Source organism: Triticum aestivum, chromosome 5A (assembly GCF_018294505.1).
Source record: "Triticum aestivum cultivar Chinese Spring chromosome 5A, IWGSC CS RefSeq v2.1, whole genome shotgun sequence".
In the NCBI taxonomy this organism is placed as follows: Eukaryota; Viridiplantae; Streptophyta; class Magnoliopsida; order Poales; family Poaceae; genus Triticum; species Triticum aestivum.
This window is the reverse complement of record NC_057806.1, coordinates 623,048,496-623,065,546: the sequence shown is the minus strand read 5'-3', so window position 1 is coordinate 623,065,546 and position 17,051 is coordinate 623,048,496. Positions and strand designations below refer to the sequence as shown.

The 17,051-nt window shown below is 43.9% G+C and overlaps 1 long non-coding RNA gene across 1 annotated transcript; it reads left to right on the top strand.

The window, feature by feature from the left end:
- The first annotated feature begins 2 nt into the window (after positions 1-2).
- Positions 3-16,555, top strand: LOC123105408 (uncharacterized). Its single transcript, XR_006450824.1, has 3 exons — positions 3-14,898; positions 15,201-15,366; positions 15,922-16,555. It is a non-coding gene; the product is annotated as an uncharacterized lncRNA (long non-coding RNA).
- The last annotated feature ends 496 nt before the right edge of the window (positions 16,556-17,051 follow it).

Genomic DNA, 17,051 nt, shown 5'->3' with positions numbered 1-17,051 from the left:
GATTTGATGGACCTAGATAGAAAAAGGACTGAAACTCATGAGAACTCACGTATCGAGAAATGCGCATCCGACTACCGATAGGATCCCAACACCAATAGCCCTTGTGCTCATCATTAGACTCTAGGAAGACGCATTCAGCAGGCTGAGCAGTCAGTTTGGGTTGTTCACAAAGGCAAGAAGAACGTCAGAAACACAATAGAACAAACGAAGCGTCGAGTAGTCACGAGAACAACCAAAAAGACGCCTGAGAGGAATCTCACCGCAGAGGAAGGATGAATGTTGGTGAGATAGGTCGAAGTAGAAATAACCTCAACCCAAAAGTGTGGCGGAAGAGAGGCGATGACCATCAACGCACCAGCTTCTTAAGGTGACGATGCTTGCGCTCAGCAACACCATTTGGAGAATGAGCACCAGGGCAAGACAACTGAGCTAGTGTGCCCTGCTTAGCAAGGAATCCGCGCAACAAATGAGAGATATACTCACGAGCAGAATTTGCATGGAAGACACAAATAATACGAGTGAAGAAAATTGGGTATGAACCCTGGCGACAAACTTAAAATATATCCATGCGCGTCGAGAGAAATTGTCTATAAAGGTAGTATAGTAGAGATGGTCGACTTTCGAGGCAAAAGAAGTTGGGCCCCAAATATCGGAGTAGAGATTGAATTGAACCTATTTACCAAGTCAACAAACTTGCCAATCTAAAGACACATCGCCAGTCTAAAGACACATTGCCAGTCTAAAGACACATCGCTAGAGATAGATCCAGTAAGACCATGTCAAACCAAGGATGGGTGAAGAGAGCCACACAAGTGAAACAAAATGATGATGCCACCTAGAAGCGCTAGACGAGATACTAGATGCGGAGAGATTGGCGGCGATGGCAACAGAGTGAAGGTGAAGCCAGCCAAGATTGGAAGGACGCGAAGATAGTCTCGCTAGGAGGATGAGCTAACTGAACTTGTTACCAAGTCAACAAAGTTGACAGTCTAAAGACACATTGCCAAAGATAGATCCAAGAAGACCACGTCGGTTTCTTTCCATATTTGGGGACTTTTTCAAATTTGTAAACTTTTTTCAAATCCATGACCTTTTTTTCCTTCCAAATTCACGAACTTAAGGAATTCATGTTTGAAAGCCATAGGAAGGGCACAAACTCACGAACTTTATTCCTTCCAAATTCACGAATTTCCAAATTCACGGTGGCGCCTAAGCATTTGGCTATTGTGGCGTCCATCAATGGAACACATACGTGGTATCAAGGGCACAAAGCAACCCGTGGCTAGGCAAAGGATGCCCAATTGGACTGGCTAGGAGCAGAGAGTGCATGGGAGGTGTGAGGGAAGAGGGCACTAGGAGGAGAAAGACATTCTTGACATCCAGTTGAGAGACATACCAACGGCAAACAGAAGCCACGACGAGAATCGTGCAAAGAGTGGTCATGTGGGCCATAGGAGCAAATGTCTCATCGTGGTCATGACCATGTTTCTGCTGAAAGCCATAGGCCAAAATACGAGCTTTGTAACGCTCAAGAGAACCATCAATCTTAACCTTATAGACCCACTTACAAGTGATGGGACAAACATACGGAGGAACGAAAATGAGATCCCATGTGATGGTGCGCTCAAGAGTAGCATTCTCCTCTGCCATCGCATGCTACCGTTCCGGATGAACAATGGCGTCACGCTAAGAAGTCGTCTTGAGAAGAGCAGCACAGAATAACCATATTGGTCATACGTAGGTTGAGCGCGAAGCCATACATAGGTTGTGCTGGAGGTGGTGAAGCCGCGGGTGATGATGGCGTGGGTCTACAACACTAGTACAAGAAGAAACAGTGGGATGGGTGGATGAGGGCAATACATGAGTTATAGGTGTATCATGGATATTGAGTAAAGAAATATCTTCATCAAAAGTCACTCATTGAGAAATGCACATCCGACTAATGATAGCCCTTGTGCTCATAATTGTATCCTAATAAGACACATTCAACAGACTTAGTAGTCAGTTTTGGTGTGTTCACATGTAGCAATAAGAATGTAGCAACCACAACGAAACAAGTGATAAAGCGAAGATATCGTAGAACACGGAGGAGGTGACTAGCGGGTCGAAGCGGGAGTGCAGACAAACTGACTTAGAATTTGACGGGATATGAAATGTCTGGGCGAGTGACATCTAAATAGACAAGACCGTCAACAAGATGACAATAGTAGAGCAGATCAAACAAAGCCTCACTGTTAGAAGTACAGAGGTGGATGATGGGGTCCATAGGAGTCTCTTGAAAAGAAAGAAGAAACCTCAATCCCAGTGAAGTAGCGAAGAAGACCAAGATCAGGCATAAGAAACTACTCGGTAAGACAAGCCTTCCCAGAGGCAGTGTACTCAAAGTCGTCGTGTGTGATGATCATGTCATCGACATATAGAAGATTTTGACCATGAGCGAAAGGTGGATATAAATTGCAGATCATGAGCACTCGACAAAACCGATTGTAGTCACCACAGAGACGAAACATTGAAACCAGGCATGAGTTCGCTCAAGGCCATAAACAGGGCAACGAAGATAACAGATCATGCCATCAGGAACATGACACCCATGTGGAGGCTACAAGTAGGCCGTCTCATGCAACTCACCATTAAGAAATGCATTTTTGACATCAGCTCAGACAAACCAGTGGTAAACGGAAGCCACAACAAGAAGTGTGCGAAGAGTGGTCATTTGGGGCATAGGAGCAAATGTCTCATCAGTCACGACCATGTCCTGCTTAAAGCCACGAACCACGCTACGAGCTCTGTAATGCTCAAGAGAACCATCAGCGTCTTAACCTTGCAAACCCACTTAGTGATGGGATGAGCACGAGGAGCAAGGGAAATGAAATCTCACGTGTTGAGAGAAATTGTCTATAAAAGTAGTAGTAGTGATGGCCTCCTTTCGAGGCAAAGCGAGCCGAATCCCAGATATTAGAGTGAACAAGCTTGAAAGGACGTCGAGACGCAGTCTCACTATGAGGATAAGCTAACTGAACCTGTTTACCAAGTCGACAAACACATAGTCTAAAGACACATCGCTAGAGATAGATACAGGAAGACAACGTCAAACTAAGGATGGGAGACGAGATACACACAAGCGACCCAAACGACGATGCCAGAAAGAGCTGGTAGACGAGGTAATAAAGGCGGAGAGATTGGCGTCGACGGTAGTCGAGGGAAGGTGAAGCTAGTCAAGCTCCAAGAGGCCCTAGGAGTCACAACATTGAGGTCCAGCACCAAGTGTACCCATGTGATGACCCTAATCCTAACCCACTTGGCTCCCGGCTAAACATCTGATTTTTTTTCAAATGCGTGAACCTTTTTCAAAATTGCAATTTTTTTTCCAAATTCACGAATTTCTTCCAGAATTTGTGTGTGAACATTTTTCGAGTTCCTAAACCTTTTTGACTTTGATTTTTTTCCCAATTTGTGAGCATTTTTCACCACTTACCCACGCCAAACCTTATTCAACGCTTAAGGCACCACATTTTATTTTTTGGTAGAAAGTGCACACCCTGTTCGACCTTCGGCCTTGGCCCATTTACTTCTTCACACCGAACGCTCGTATTTTTCTTCTTCGCATGTTACAATTTTAGGAATCTTTTTGGGCTTTCTAGAAGGTGCCTACATATTCTGGGCCGTTTTCTGTGCTGTTTTTTACTTTTGTTTTGACCGATTTTTAGTTTGGGGGGCATGGGAGAGGATGGCCGTGGATAGAAAGGACGCGACTCATTAGAAGTCACATATCGAGAAATGCGCACTAGACTATCGATAGCCCTGGTACTCATCGCCGTACCTAAGACGACACATTCAACAGACTGAGTAGTCATTTTGTTGCGTTCATGAGGTGCAAGAACATATCAAACACGTTGAATCACGTGATACGTGTCCAAACGAAGATATCATAGAACGCGGAGGAGGTGGCTAGTGGGTTGAAGCGGGAGCGTAGAGAAACTGACTTAGGCTATGACGGGTTATGAAATGTTCGAACAAATAGACAAGACTCCCAACAAGATGACAGTAGTGCGCCAGATCGGACAAAGCCTCACTGTTAGAAGCACAAAGGTGGATGTTGAGGTCTATAGGAGTCATAACAGTGTGCTTATTAGTAAGAGCAGCACGAGCAAGAATATCTTGGATATACTTCTCTTGGCAAAATTAAGAAGCCATTAGAGGTAGAAGAAACCTCAATCCCAAGGAAGTAGTGAAAGGACCAAGATTAGGCATAAGAAACTACTTGGTAAGATGAGCCTTCACAAAGGCAATGTAGTCAGAGTCGTCACGAGTGATGATGATGTCATCGACATATAAAAGATTCCGACCATGAGTAGAAAGGTGGATATAAATTGCAGATCATGAGCACTCACCAAAAACCAACCCCAGTCACCATCGAGACGAAGCGCTCAAGCTATGGGTTTGCTTAAGGTGATAGTCATGGCGACGAAGACAACAAATCATGCCATCAGGAACAGGATACCCAGGTGGAGGCTACATGTAGACCGTCTCATGCAACTTACCATTAAGAAAGGCATTTTTGACATCAACTGAGAGAAATCAGTGGTGAATAGAAGCCACAACGAGAAGTGTGCAAAGAGTGGTCATGTGGGGCATAGGAACAAATGTCTCATCATAGTCATGGCCATGTTCGTGCTTAAAGCCTCATACCACAATACGAGCTTTAAAACGCTCAAGAGAACCATTAGAGTCTTAACCTTGCGACCCACTTATAAGTGATGGGACGAGCACGATGAGAAAGGAATTGTGTTCCTATGTGTCGGTGCGCTCAAGAGCAGTAATCTTCTGTGTCATCACATGTTTGCCATTTAGGGTGAGCAACAACATCATGATAAAAAGTCGTCTTGAGAAGAGCGGCACTAGAATAACCATAGTGGTTAATAGGTGAAAGTGGCTGAGCGCGAAAGCCATAAATAGGGTGAGTTGGAGGTGGTGCATGGCCAACAGAAGGAGACATAGTAGTCGAGGGAGATGGCTACTGAGAAGATATGAAGAATCTTGAGGAGCTTTAGCCCGATGAGGCACATTTAGACCACAATATGAGCTTTGTAACGCTCAAGAGAAACAATTAGAGTCTTAACCTTCTAGACCCACTTACAAGTGATGGAACAGGCATGGGGAGGAAGGGAAATGTGATCCCACGTGCTGATGCGCTCAACAGTAGCAATCTCCTGTGACATCGCCGTTCAGGATGATCAACAACATCACGATAAGAAGTTGTCTTGAGAAAATCGGCTCCAGAATAACCATAGTGGTCAATAGGCGGAACCGGTCGAGCGCGGAAGCCGTAAACGGGGTGAGCTTGAGGTGGTGCATGGCTATTGGAAGGAGACAGTAGTCGGGGGAGATGGCTAATCCAAAGAACCATTAGTCTTAAGAGAACCATTACAATCTTAACCTTGTAGACCCACTTACAAGTGATGGGACGAGCACTGTGTTCCCACGTGTCGTGCGCTCAAAAGAAGCAATCTCCTATGCCATCGCATGTTGCCGTCCAGGATGGGTAACAACGTACAATAAGTGGTCTTGAGAAGAGCGACACCAGAATAACCATAGTGGTCATTAGGCAGAACCGACCGAGCGCGAAAGCCATAAATAGGGTGAGTTGGAGGTGGTCCATGGCCAACAGAAGGAGATATAATAGTCGAGGGAGATGGCTACTGAGAAGAAGATATGAAGAATCTCGAGGAGCTTCAGCCCAAGGAGGAGGCACATTCAGACCACAGTATGAGCCTGTAATGCTCAAGAGAAACCATTAGAGTCTTAACCTTGTAGACCCACTTGCAAGTGATTGGGTGGGCGCGGGGAGGAAGGGAAATGTGATCCCATGTGCCGATGCACTCGAGAGCAGCAATCTCCTGTGCCATCGCATGCTGCCGTTTAGGATGAGCAACAACGTCGCGATAAGAAGTTTTGAGAAGAGCAACTCCAGAATAACCATAATGGTCATTAGGTGGGGACAACAGAGAACGGAAGCCATAAATAGGGTGAGCTGGAGGTGGTGCATGGCTAAGGTAAGGAGACATAGTAGTCGGGGGAGATGGCTAATCAAAAGGAGATATGAATCTTGAGCTTCAGCCCCGAGCACAATTCTTAAACACTTGCTCTAACCTTTCTTGCTTTGGAGCATTGCTCTTGGATAGCTCAGTGAGCTCTTTCATCTGGGTGAGGATGGTGATCTAAGCTTCTTCATGGGAAAAGCTTTTTGATGAAGCCCTTGAGCAAGAAGGTAGTAGATACATTTTCTTCATTACAATCTACAACACACAAACGACCAGTGTAGTAAAGAAGAGGATGAGGGGGAATCGCCGGGGAAGCCTCATGGGATGGGCAAGGTGAGGTAGCCTTTGGCAACGAACAAAGTGGGGAAGCCACAAGTCATGACGACGTGGGTCCTACAATAGTAGTATGGGAAGACATGGTGGGATGGGTGGACGAGGGTAATACATGAGTAATAGGTGTATCGAGGAAATTGGGGAAAGAAATATCTTCAATGGGGGAAGTAGAGCATGGGCGTGGATGGAAAGGACAACCAGAAATGTGCATTTGACTACCCATTGCATCCCAACGTCAAGGGCCCTTGTGCTCATCGTTGGAACCTAAGTAGTTAGTTTGGTGCTTTCACTGGGCCAAGAAGTAGCAAACGCAATGAAAGAAAGGATAAATGTCCAGACGACAATATCATAACACATGAAGGAGGTGAGTCTAGTGGGTTGAAGTGGGAGCACAAACAAACCGACTTAGAATGTGAAGGAACATGAAATGTTCGAATGCGTGACATCTAAATAGAGAAGACTCCCAGCAAGATGACGATAGCTCGTCAGATTAGAAAAGGCTCATCGTTAGAAGCACAAAGGTGGACGTTCAGGCCCATAGGAGTCTCAACAGTGCGCTCATCAACAAGAGCAGCATGAGCAAGAAGATCCTGGATATACTAATCTCGCAAAATAAAGAAGCCATCTGAGGTAGAAACCTCAATAATCCCAAGAGAGTAGCGAAGAGGACCTCGATCAGGCATAAGAAACTACTCAGTAAGACGAGCCTTCACAAAGGCAATGTACTCGGAGTCGTTGCAAGTGATGATCATGTAATCGACATATGAAAGAAGAGTCTGGCACTGGGCTGAAAGGTGGACATAACGCGCATGATCATGAGCACTCGCCAAAAACCAACTACAGTCACCATCGAGACGAAATGCTCAAGCCATGCACGATGGGTTTGCTTAAGGCTATAGAGGAAGTGAGGAAGACATCATATCATGCCATCAGGATCAGAATACCCTGGTGTTGGCTACATTAAAATAGACATTCTTGACATCAAGCTGAGAGACAGACCAATGGCGAACATAAGCCATGGCGAGAAGTTTGTGAAGAGTGGTCATCTGGACAATAGGAGCAAATGTCTCACCGTAGTCACAACCATGTTCCTGATGAAAGCCAAAGATCACAATACGAGCTTTGTAACGTTCAAGAGAACCATCAAAGTCTTAACCTTGTAGACCAACTTACAAGTGATGGGACGAGCACGGGGATTAAGGGAATTGAGATCCCATGTGCTGGTGCGCTCAAGAACAACAATCTCTGCCATCGCATGCTGCCGTTCGGGATGAACAACTACTCGATAAGTCGTCTCGAGAAGAGCCGTGATAGAATCTTATGTCTACTAATTGGAGGCACCATACGAGCCTTCAGGTTAACCCTCGCGCAAGATCGAAAGTAGTGTCTGAACAGGCCAAAATTCATTGCTAGCCTTCTGATTAGCTACCAGATACTGGCACACCACGCGGTTGTTCCTGCGTCTCACCTAAAGCCTCGAGGCCGCCATCAAAGCAATCTACTGACCCCCTCTTCCAATTTGATACGGCTCTCGACGCCTCATATCGTTGCAGGTCACAAAGACACTGTGCATCCGAAGAGTCTTCGTGTTATCGGTACGCATATCTACTGCAGTTGCACTATCTACATTGACCAACCATCTCCCTTGCCATTGCCCGCACTGTCGGCTGATGCCTCTGGACAAGGACCGACGCACACTGCGACATCTACTTTAAGTTGCATCCCTATGTTGTTGTGGCTACCTTCCTCTCCTCATTAGTGGGATGTTGCCTTCTAGTTGCTCCCTACTGCTAAAATAATGGCGAGGTTGAGGCCCATGGTCATGGGAGATGATACGGTTAGTGGTGACCGTGAAGGGTTGATTGGTGTAACTCTCTTCATACTCCATTGATGTCCCTTGCTCTTGCTGTGTGATGTGAGATCGGCAATCTTCTCTCTCTATGCGAATTTGCTGGGAGTTGCATGTCCTTAGATTCGTTCTACTCATGTTGATGCAAAACAAGCAATCAAGCTGTAGGGGTGCACATCATTCATATGTTGGACCAAATGCCGCAACAAAATTGGTCAAAGTCAAACGAAACTAGCTGCCCATGATGGCATCGACAAGAGTCGTGGTCTTCACCAGATCACTCACTCCAACTTGCATTAGGTTGTGTGCAGTTTGCTTCATCATCAACCATGTTATTTTCATTAAAGTTAAGCTTGGAAAGGGCAACTTAGTCTGTAGTGCTTACTGTGGTAGTCAAGTATCTAGAGTACCATGTTCTGAAAACACACACATGATGCTTCAAGCTATCCATACACTAAGATTGCAACATAATACCTATGCTTGGGCTTTGCGACAAAGATGCCAAATTGGCCTGTACTGGCTCATTATTATGCTGCAAGGGAATGCACTTTCGACAAATTGTTGTTTGCAGTACCCCTTTTTGTCAGTTAGCTTGCGACCATTAGGAATTGATTCTAACTTGCTAGGGGTTGGTCCTAGAGAATAACTTTTTTCTAGATCAGGTTACAATGTTAAAATGTATGCCGAGGCAACTCCTTGCAGCAAGGAAGAACGGAAAACATGCTTTCTATCTTCACCAACATCGTCTTCTACTCGTAATTGTTAGCTCTTTTTCATGGAAGTTCTGAAACAAAATGAGCTGGCCTAAAATCAAGGATCAATATCCAGGTTTGCCTTTGAAATCTTATTTGAGAAAAGAATTTCATAGAAGATAAGTAGAATACATCTAAACTTAATGTAAGGAGTCCCAAAACTAGCATAAAGAGTTAACAATTCCATTTTCTCCTGCTCCCTCCATCCCAAATTACTTATCTTAGATTTGCCTAGATACAAATAAATGTATCTAACACTAAAACGTAATTTGGGACGGAGGTAGTACTTATGTGATCCTCATCGGACCTCATGAAAGGCTCCAACTGATTTTTGTATTAAATGTTAATAGGGGGGTGGATAGTAATGTACAGAGATGTGAATTACATAGGGAAAGGGTGTGTGTCAGTAGTCTAGTAATCTAAGGAAGAGAGAGGGAGAGGGAAGTACAAACAGGGAGAGCAAGTAGGGCACTAACAAGCATTAGAGTAGCAACAAAGGATAGAATGAAGGGCTCAAGCCTCTGCTTTACCCTATTGGCCAACATAGCAACCTTTTTAAATCTGGAAAGCCATGAGTTGCGTGATGGAGGCACACCTTGAAAAAGCTTTTGATTTTGTTCCTTCCAAATCCCCCAAGCAGCTACAACAAAGACCTCCATAACATCAACGCCACATGAACCATATGCAATCTGCAGCCGCTGTCAGGCCAAACAATACCCAAGGCATTCCAGCACTAAACACTGAATGGGCATTTGAAGAAAAGGTGTGCCAGGCATTCCTCCGAGGGATTATGGCATAAGAGGCGGCTATAATCATCATTATCAATCTTGTAGTGCCTCCTGCACAACATATTTCTTGTATTTAGACAATCAGGTAGAAGGAGCCAAGGAAACATCTTCCACTCAATAGTGCATGTGGTTCTCCATATTCAACGGGATGCATCATCCACCTGCACATCTCTAAAACAATAGGTGTAGAATTTGCTGGTCTTAAACTCTTTCACCCATATTAGGCACTCAACCAAGTGTCAATGACATTCGACGCACGGTCATCCTAATGAGTTGCAAGTCTTTGACTTCCTCGTGAGCCTCAGTGGACAAGGGTAGTAGATAGGATGCGAGGCTATTGTTATCTTGTCAGAGATCTTTCCAAAAAAGTACCGTTTTGCTATCCCCTACAGCGACTTTTATCACACCCCCGTAGATATCCGACAACTGAAGGATGTCCCTCCACTAGAAGGATCCACATATCAGAGGAGTGTGGGATCTTGTTAGTATAATATGTAGACCAAATTAACTGCACCCACGGGATATCCTCACTACTATAGAAATTATGCAACTGTTTGAGCAACAAACCGTGATTTTGCACCTTGAAGTTTGTAACATAGAGTCCACCTCTGTCTTTTGGGCGACAAACCATGTCCCAGGTAGCGAGTGAGTTCCCCTTGACTCCATCCTCAGTTTTTACGCCATAGACGGTACCTACGTAGTTTATCAAGATGTTCAATGATCTCGGGGTGTACCTTCATTGAGCACATCGCATAGATGGCCAAAGATGTAAGCATGGAGTTAACCAGCGTAAGTTTTGAACCATAGTCAAGTAGGGAAGTAGCCGTGTGCAATCTTCTCTGAATAGAAGAAACTAGTAGCATAAGATCCATGACGGAAGGGGCGGTGGTGCCCAAAGGCAACCCTAGGTACGTAAACGACATTTCTCCCACCACACACTGAAAGATCCGGGCCAAAACAAATGTTTTCTGCATGATCCAAATTGATTGGCACCATAGTTGATTTATGAAAATTAATGCACAACCCAACATAAGTTGCATAGTCCGGCAGAATAAGTTTCATTTGCTCAGCTTGACGCTGGTAGGCCGACATGACCACCATGGTGTCATCGGCGTACTGAATCACCGGAGTCATTATTACAGGTTGGAATTGGGAGCTGAATTAGATTTCTGGCATGTGCATCGTTGATGGCTGATTGCAGAAGATCCGCAACTAGAACAAAGATCAACAACGACAAGGGTTCACCCTGTCTGACCCCATGCTTGCAGGAGAACTGTCGGCCTGCCAATCCATTGACAACTCAACCGAGCTTCCTAAAGAAAAGATACAACCAATCCATTGCAGTCACTTATCGTTGAAACACATGTTCCCCATGATTTGAATCATTGGTTCATGCTCGATCGTGTCGAATGCCTTGGCAAAATCCAACTTCAAGAGAAAGCAAGCATGACGTGACACCTGACACTGGTGGAGGTATTCGAAAGCCCATGCCAAGCAGTGTTGGATGGACCTACCCTTGAAGAACCTGTACAAATTACGATGGATGATGTGAATGATAAGTTTCTGCAGGCGGTTAGCTAGGAGTTTAGTGATCAACTTCTGACAAAAGTTTAGAAGAGATTGGGCGATAATCATTTGTTGTCTGAGGTGACAGAACTTTGGGGATGAGATTGATAAAGCCGGAGTTAAGGCTACTCAAATCTAAATTCCCTTAATACAAATCCATGCAAACCTTTTATAACTCCTCTTTGATGATGTGCCGACATGATTTTAAGGAGCAACCGTTAAATCCATCGGGCATAGGTGCACGGTCAGTCGGCATGTCCCTCACAACCCGATCAATTACCTCACTTGTGAAACAAACTGTTAGCTCCTCGAGGCCATCCACACGTTTGTGATAGACGACAGGTCAAACTTCATGTCCACAGGGTTAGACTTGCCAAGTCTCTCTTTATATGTTTGGAACAAGATCGCCTCTTTGCTCGATAGCTGTAAAATGGAAGAACTTGGTGTTAACACTACCGCCATGAAACCATCTGATTGTGTACCTCTTTTTTCAATACTCCTGTTTATATTTTAGCAGAGTCAAGAGTGCGTTTTGAGGATGAGACGGAAGTTACTTTCAAGTACCGAGAGCGAACGCTTATCCTCGATAGCATTCAGCTGAGAGAGGGCCCAATCACAGTTATCAATGTAGGTGTTCAGACGAGAGATAGTTTTGCTTGACTGGCCTACAAGCTCTTTTTGGTAGTGGCATCATCACCTTTGTCATCTGTGTGGCTCTCATCTCTCATCCTTAGTTTGACGTGGCCTTCTTGGACCCGTCTCCGGCGGTGTGTCTTTAGACTATTGGGGTTGTTGATGGCACATCTGTCGAGTGTGATTCCTTAGTATAGTGATGAGCACAAGGACTATTGTTGTTGTGATCATGTTGGTCGTCGGATACGTATTTCTCGAGATGTGACTTTTGATGAGTCTTCTTTCTACCCGCGTCCATCTTCCTTGACCCTTTCAGTGGAGGATATCTTTTTCCTCACTTTCCCTGACACATCTATCACAACTGTTGAGCCCTTGCCCATCCGTCCTATTGCCCTTGCTTCTCTAACTATTGCAGATCCGATGTTGCCATCTCCTATGGTTTTCTCACCTCGCTTGTCACAGGATTCTGCACCTTCATCTTCGATGACTTCTCTATCTCCATCAACTGAGTCCACCCTGGTGATTCCTCCTATTCTTCCATCGTTTCCTTCCTTTTTATACTCGTCGTTCATCTGTTGTGGATGTGTCTACTGATGTGCCATCTACTTCTGATGTGTCATCTTCCTCGTCTCAGTCTACTTATGGCTTGGGTCCTCCTTTGCTTCCACCTGTTCATTGCCTTGGTTTTCCAAGCGCCGCCCCTGCTGTTCTTGAGTCGACTTCTTATCGTGAAGCTGTTGTTAACTCTGAACGGCAGTTTGCAATGGTAGAGGAGCTTGATGCTCTTGGGCGCACCGGCACGTGTGATCATGTTTCTCTTCCTCCCCGTGTCCATCCCATCACTTGTAAGCGGGTCTACAAGGTTAAGACTCGCTCCGATGGTTTTCTTAAGCGTTACAAAACTCGTCTTGTGGCTTGTGGCGTTCAGCAGGAGCATGGTCGTGATTACGACGAGACTTTTGCTCCTGTGGCCCATATGACCACTGTTCACACACTTCTTGTCGTGGCCTCTATTCGCCACTGGTTTGTCTCAGCTTGATGTTAAGACCGCCTTTCTTAATGGTGAGCTGTGTGAGGAGGTTTATATCCAGTCACCACCTGGTATTCTATTCCTGATCGTCCGTCTTCATCTCTCTCTCTCTCTATGGCCTTAAATAAGCCCCTGGCACCTATTTTGAGCGTTTTGCCTACTGCCACTGGTTTTTCAGCGTGTGCTCATGATCCGGCGCTGTTTGTCCACTTTTCTACTCATGGTCGGACTCTTCTTCTATATGTTGACACATGATCATCACTGGCAACGACCGTGAGTATATTGCCTTTGTGAATGCCCGTCTTAGTGAACAGTTTCTTATGTCTGATCATGACTTCTATTTCTGATCATTCATTCGTGCGAGAACAAAAGCTCTATTAGTTAGAACTTACAGCAGTAGTTCTTGTAGGTACAATTGTCGTTAACCCTAACTTTTAATACTGATGCTAGCAACATTTATCTAATTTTTAATGTTGTTCAATCTGATTTTAGTACTTACCAGGGAGCCATAGTAACATACTATCCAACTTTAACTTACTAAGAGGGATAGTGGCATATTCAGGAGCCTTTTTGTGGGCAAAGTGTTTTTTTGTATATAAATGAAGTAGCACATATTGTTTCCATATGTTCTTTTCCAGTCTTTTGTGATGCCACTACCAACAAACTGTTTATTAAAAAATAGTAAAGCTGCCACTAACATGCTCCCACAACGATTTGACGTCTTCAGCCATTCAATCACGCTCGCTGGGGGTTCAGATCTGCTAGTCATCCCACTGAATTTCATTGTGTCGTTGGCATTTGTAGTCTTTTTTTGTGAGCTCGCAAAACCTTTGTGAGTCGATATATTGAGAAGAAAGAGTATGGTTTACAGGATGTGGCAGCGTAGCTAGCATAATATCAAGGGGGGGGGGGGGCTGTAACCCTGTTACAGCACCGAACAACGCCCAAGTCCCCCGCGACTCTTGCTTGAGCACAGCGTGGCAGCGGCGGCTTGGTCTCAAATACCGCTCCCAAGTCCCCTGTTTGTTTATAGGGCCGTAGTATGCCTGGCCAAGGTGGAATTTAGTACGTGCTCCCCACTATGCCCTACAAGGTTCTTCCTACTGAATTGAATCTTGGAATCCACCCTGGGAAGCAACATCCATCTTCTGATCTTTGTCTTGCCTCCAGTGCAATTTCAATTTGTCGAGTACTGCTCTCGATAAATTACTAGAATGGTGAATGAAATACTTGGAGGTAGGCTACCAATTTGGTAAGAATATAGATGTCATGATCTGCCTACAACTATTTTACTGCACTTAGATTTGATAAGCTATTTTTAGGCCATACTGCAGCCTAAACGTGCTCCTGCTTGCTGTTGCTAAACAGTTTGGGGCTGCTTGAGTGGATGCTCACTAAATCGTAAAAGAAGAGAAAGTGAATAACTGAATATGATGGCAGGTGTTGAACTCAGGTTTACACATTGGCGCTCATGATTTGTCAAACAAACATTATAGCCCTCATGGATGCTATTGTTTGCAAAGTTAGAATGGAACGATGCAAAGAGATTCATGATTTAGAAGAACTTACAAGGGAGGATCTGAACTGCTTTCATTGGAATTTGACGAAATTCCCAACCACATAGGTCACACAAAATTTAAGCCTCCATGGTATTAAAAATGCCATATTTGCCAGTCCTCTGTTTAGAGGTCCTTTAGTCTCATATTTCTTATGTAATTACGGTATGACAAAAATTATCATTTCAGGTTTTATCAAACGTGTTTCTCCTTTTAACGTTAGCTTGGTCAATGTGCATGCTATTCGATTATCCGAAGCAAAACTAATCCTTTGCACCCCAGCGATGGATAAAGCCAGGTCTGTTTTCCTGGGGACAACCAATCCTTGAGAAGGCCCAAAGATTTGGGGGGTAAGTTAATTTGTTAAGCATCTGAGCAAACAAAGTTCTTATTTTCTAATGCCAATTTACAGGACGTGGTTATAATTTCAGTTTTTTAGCTTCAGCCTGAAGTCATACATACATGTATAAGCCTTCAAGCATGGCAAAAATTTGATGTGTCAGTGAAATTTCGGTTCAGTTTGCCATAACAATTAATTCTACAAGTTCTCTAAAATAAAGTTGCACTACATAGTTTGATTCTGTTATCAATTCGATTTTAGTTCATTCTTCCTGAGGTTGACGTGCGAGTTTCTGCCATATTTTCATAGCAGGGAGAAGCCTTGAGAGTACATGACTTATTTGTGAATCTGGATGTTACGACTGATCATATCCAGTATAGTTGTTGAACAAATATTCTAAGCATCCCACCATCAAAGCATCCTAGCTGCATTTTCCGTTCATCATTATGAATAAAGCACTATAGCTGGGCTAACTGAGGTGAGTCGAATTTCGTTAACATTAACAATTACCCAAGAAGAAGCAACAGCTTAGCCCTTCTCAGCTAACTTTACCTTTGGTTCTCCATCAGTTAGATGACATGATTACAAATTTTACAACACTAATTACAATCTGTTCAATTAGTTTATATGTGCCAATGCTCCATTCTGTTTTTCATATCACAAATGTCTAAGTCATATATCTGCCTATATGTGATACATATGTACTTTTAGAAGTCGCACACGTGTGATTGTTTCCACCGTCCAAATGAATTGTTATATTCAATACATTTGAGGCTGCCTCGAAGCCTCCACCAAGAGTAAAAAGGTAAAAAGTCCCACATTACTTCAGAGGTTCATAGACCTTCAGTCAACATGCATATTTGTCTACTGTTATTTAGCTCCGAGGTAGATTTCCATTTCTTGGAGGCTCGAATGAATAAGACACTCCAATTATTATCTTATTTTATACTGTGGTGTAGTATATAACTCTAGAAGATGACAACAGTAATTTTTTTTGTTTATGTTGTTGAAGACCAGCTTGATTTTTTTACAGGCGCACTGTGACCTGCTACTTCATTACTTAATTAACAAGTTTCAGATAGGTGAATTTCTTTTTTACCATCCTACAACATTTCTGCGAGAGTAAGAAGGACAATTGGTGTTTTTATGTACGTACCAAGCTTGATGAACGCTCACCATGAAGCCTTCCGCAGTTCACAAGCTCACCAAGATAGTTGTGCAGAATTTTCAGAATACGCTTCTCTTGCTATTTTTGTTTGGTGGCTGAGGGAATTGCAGATGCAAGCCTGCAACACTCGGTGTCTGGAAAACCTATCTTGGTCGTTACACATCAGTTCCTGGGTTCCAGGGGACACGGGCCTTTTGTCATACTTCCATGTGTCAGAAGGGCCGGATCTTGGCATTCCTGCCCTTACTCCAGAAACAGGAACTGCGGTTAAAATGTTTTCTGTTGAGCATACTTGTTCATCGTGCTGTTTCTGAACTGCTTCCGTGTCTTGGTTTCTGAAAGAAAGGCAACCCTCTGCTTGATCTAGTTTTCTTCTGTTAGTGGTCTCCTTAACACCTGAATATGAAACAGTAAAGAGATTCAGAGAAAATATGTCGTGATAAGATGTAAATTCATATACGCATTTATCACCATTAGACCCGTGAAGAAATATATACCAGTAGCAATATAAGTTCTAAATGTGCGGGTTCTTATCCAAAACAGAAGCAAGCATCGAAAGCTTCTCCTTCGTAACTTGCAAGCACTTACTGGTGAGTTAGCATCCTGTGGAGGAATATTCCCAATTTTGGGCATAAAGGCCACAGGATTCCTTTCCTTTACAGCATCCGTAGCATCCTGTCTTGCAGCATCATGACGAACATTATTAGAACAGTTTTTGCAGTTGCAATCATTGCAATATCTACCTGGCGCAGAGCACTCACAATACCTAGAAATGCAGTCACAAAAGACCAATCAGTAGAATTCTATGATCTAAAAAAAATTCCAAATCGTCGCCTAGCTATTAGAAAAGGTAAGGGCCATCAACTGACTTGAGAGAATGAAAGGGGTTCACTAGTAATGCATGTGTTGGGAAAGAAAGCAACATCTCATTAGTGTTGTCGATATTAGAACATTTGTATAGACTTGGTCATCTGAATTCTATGATCTAAAAAAAA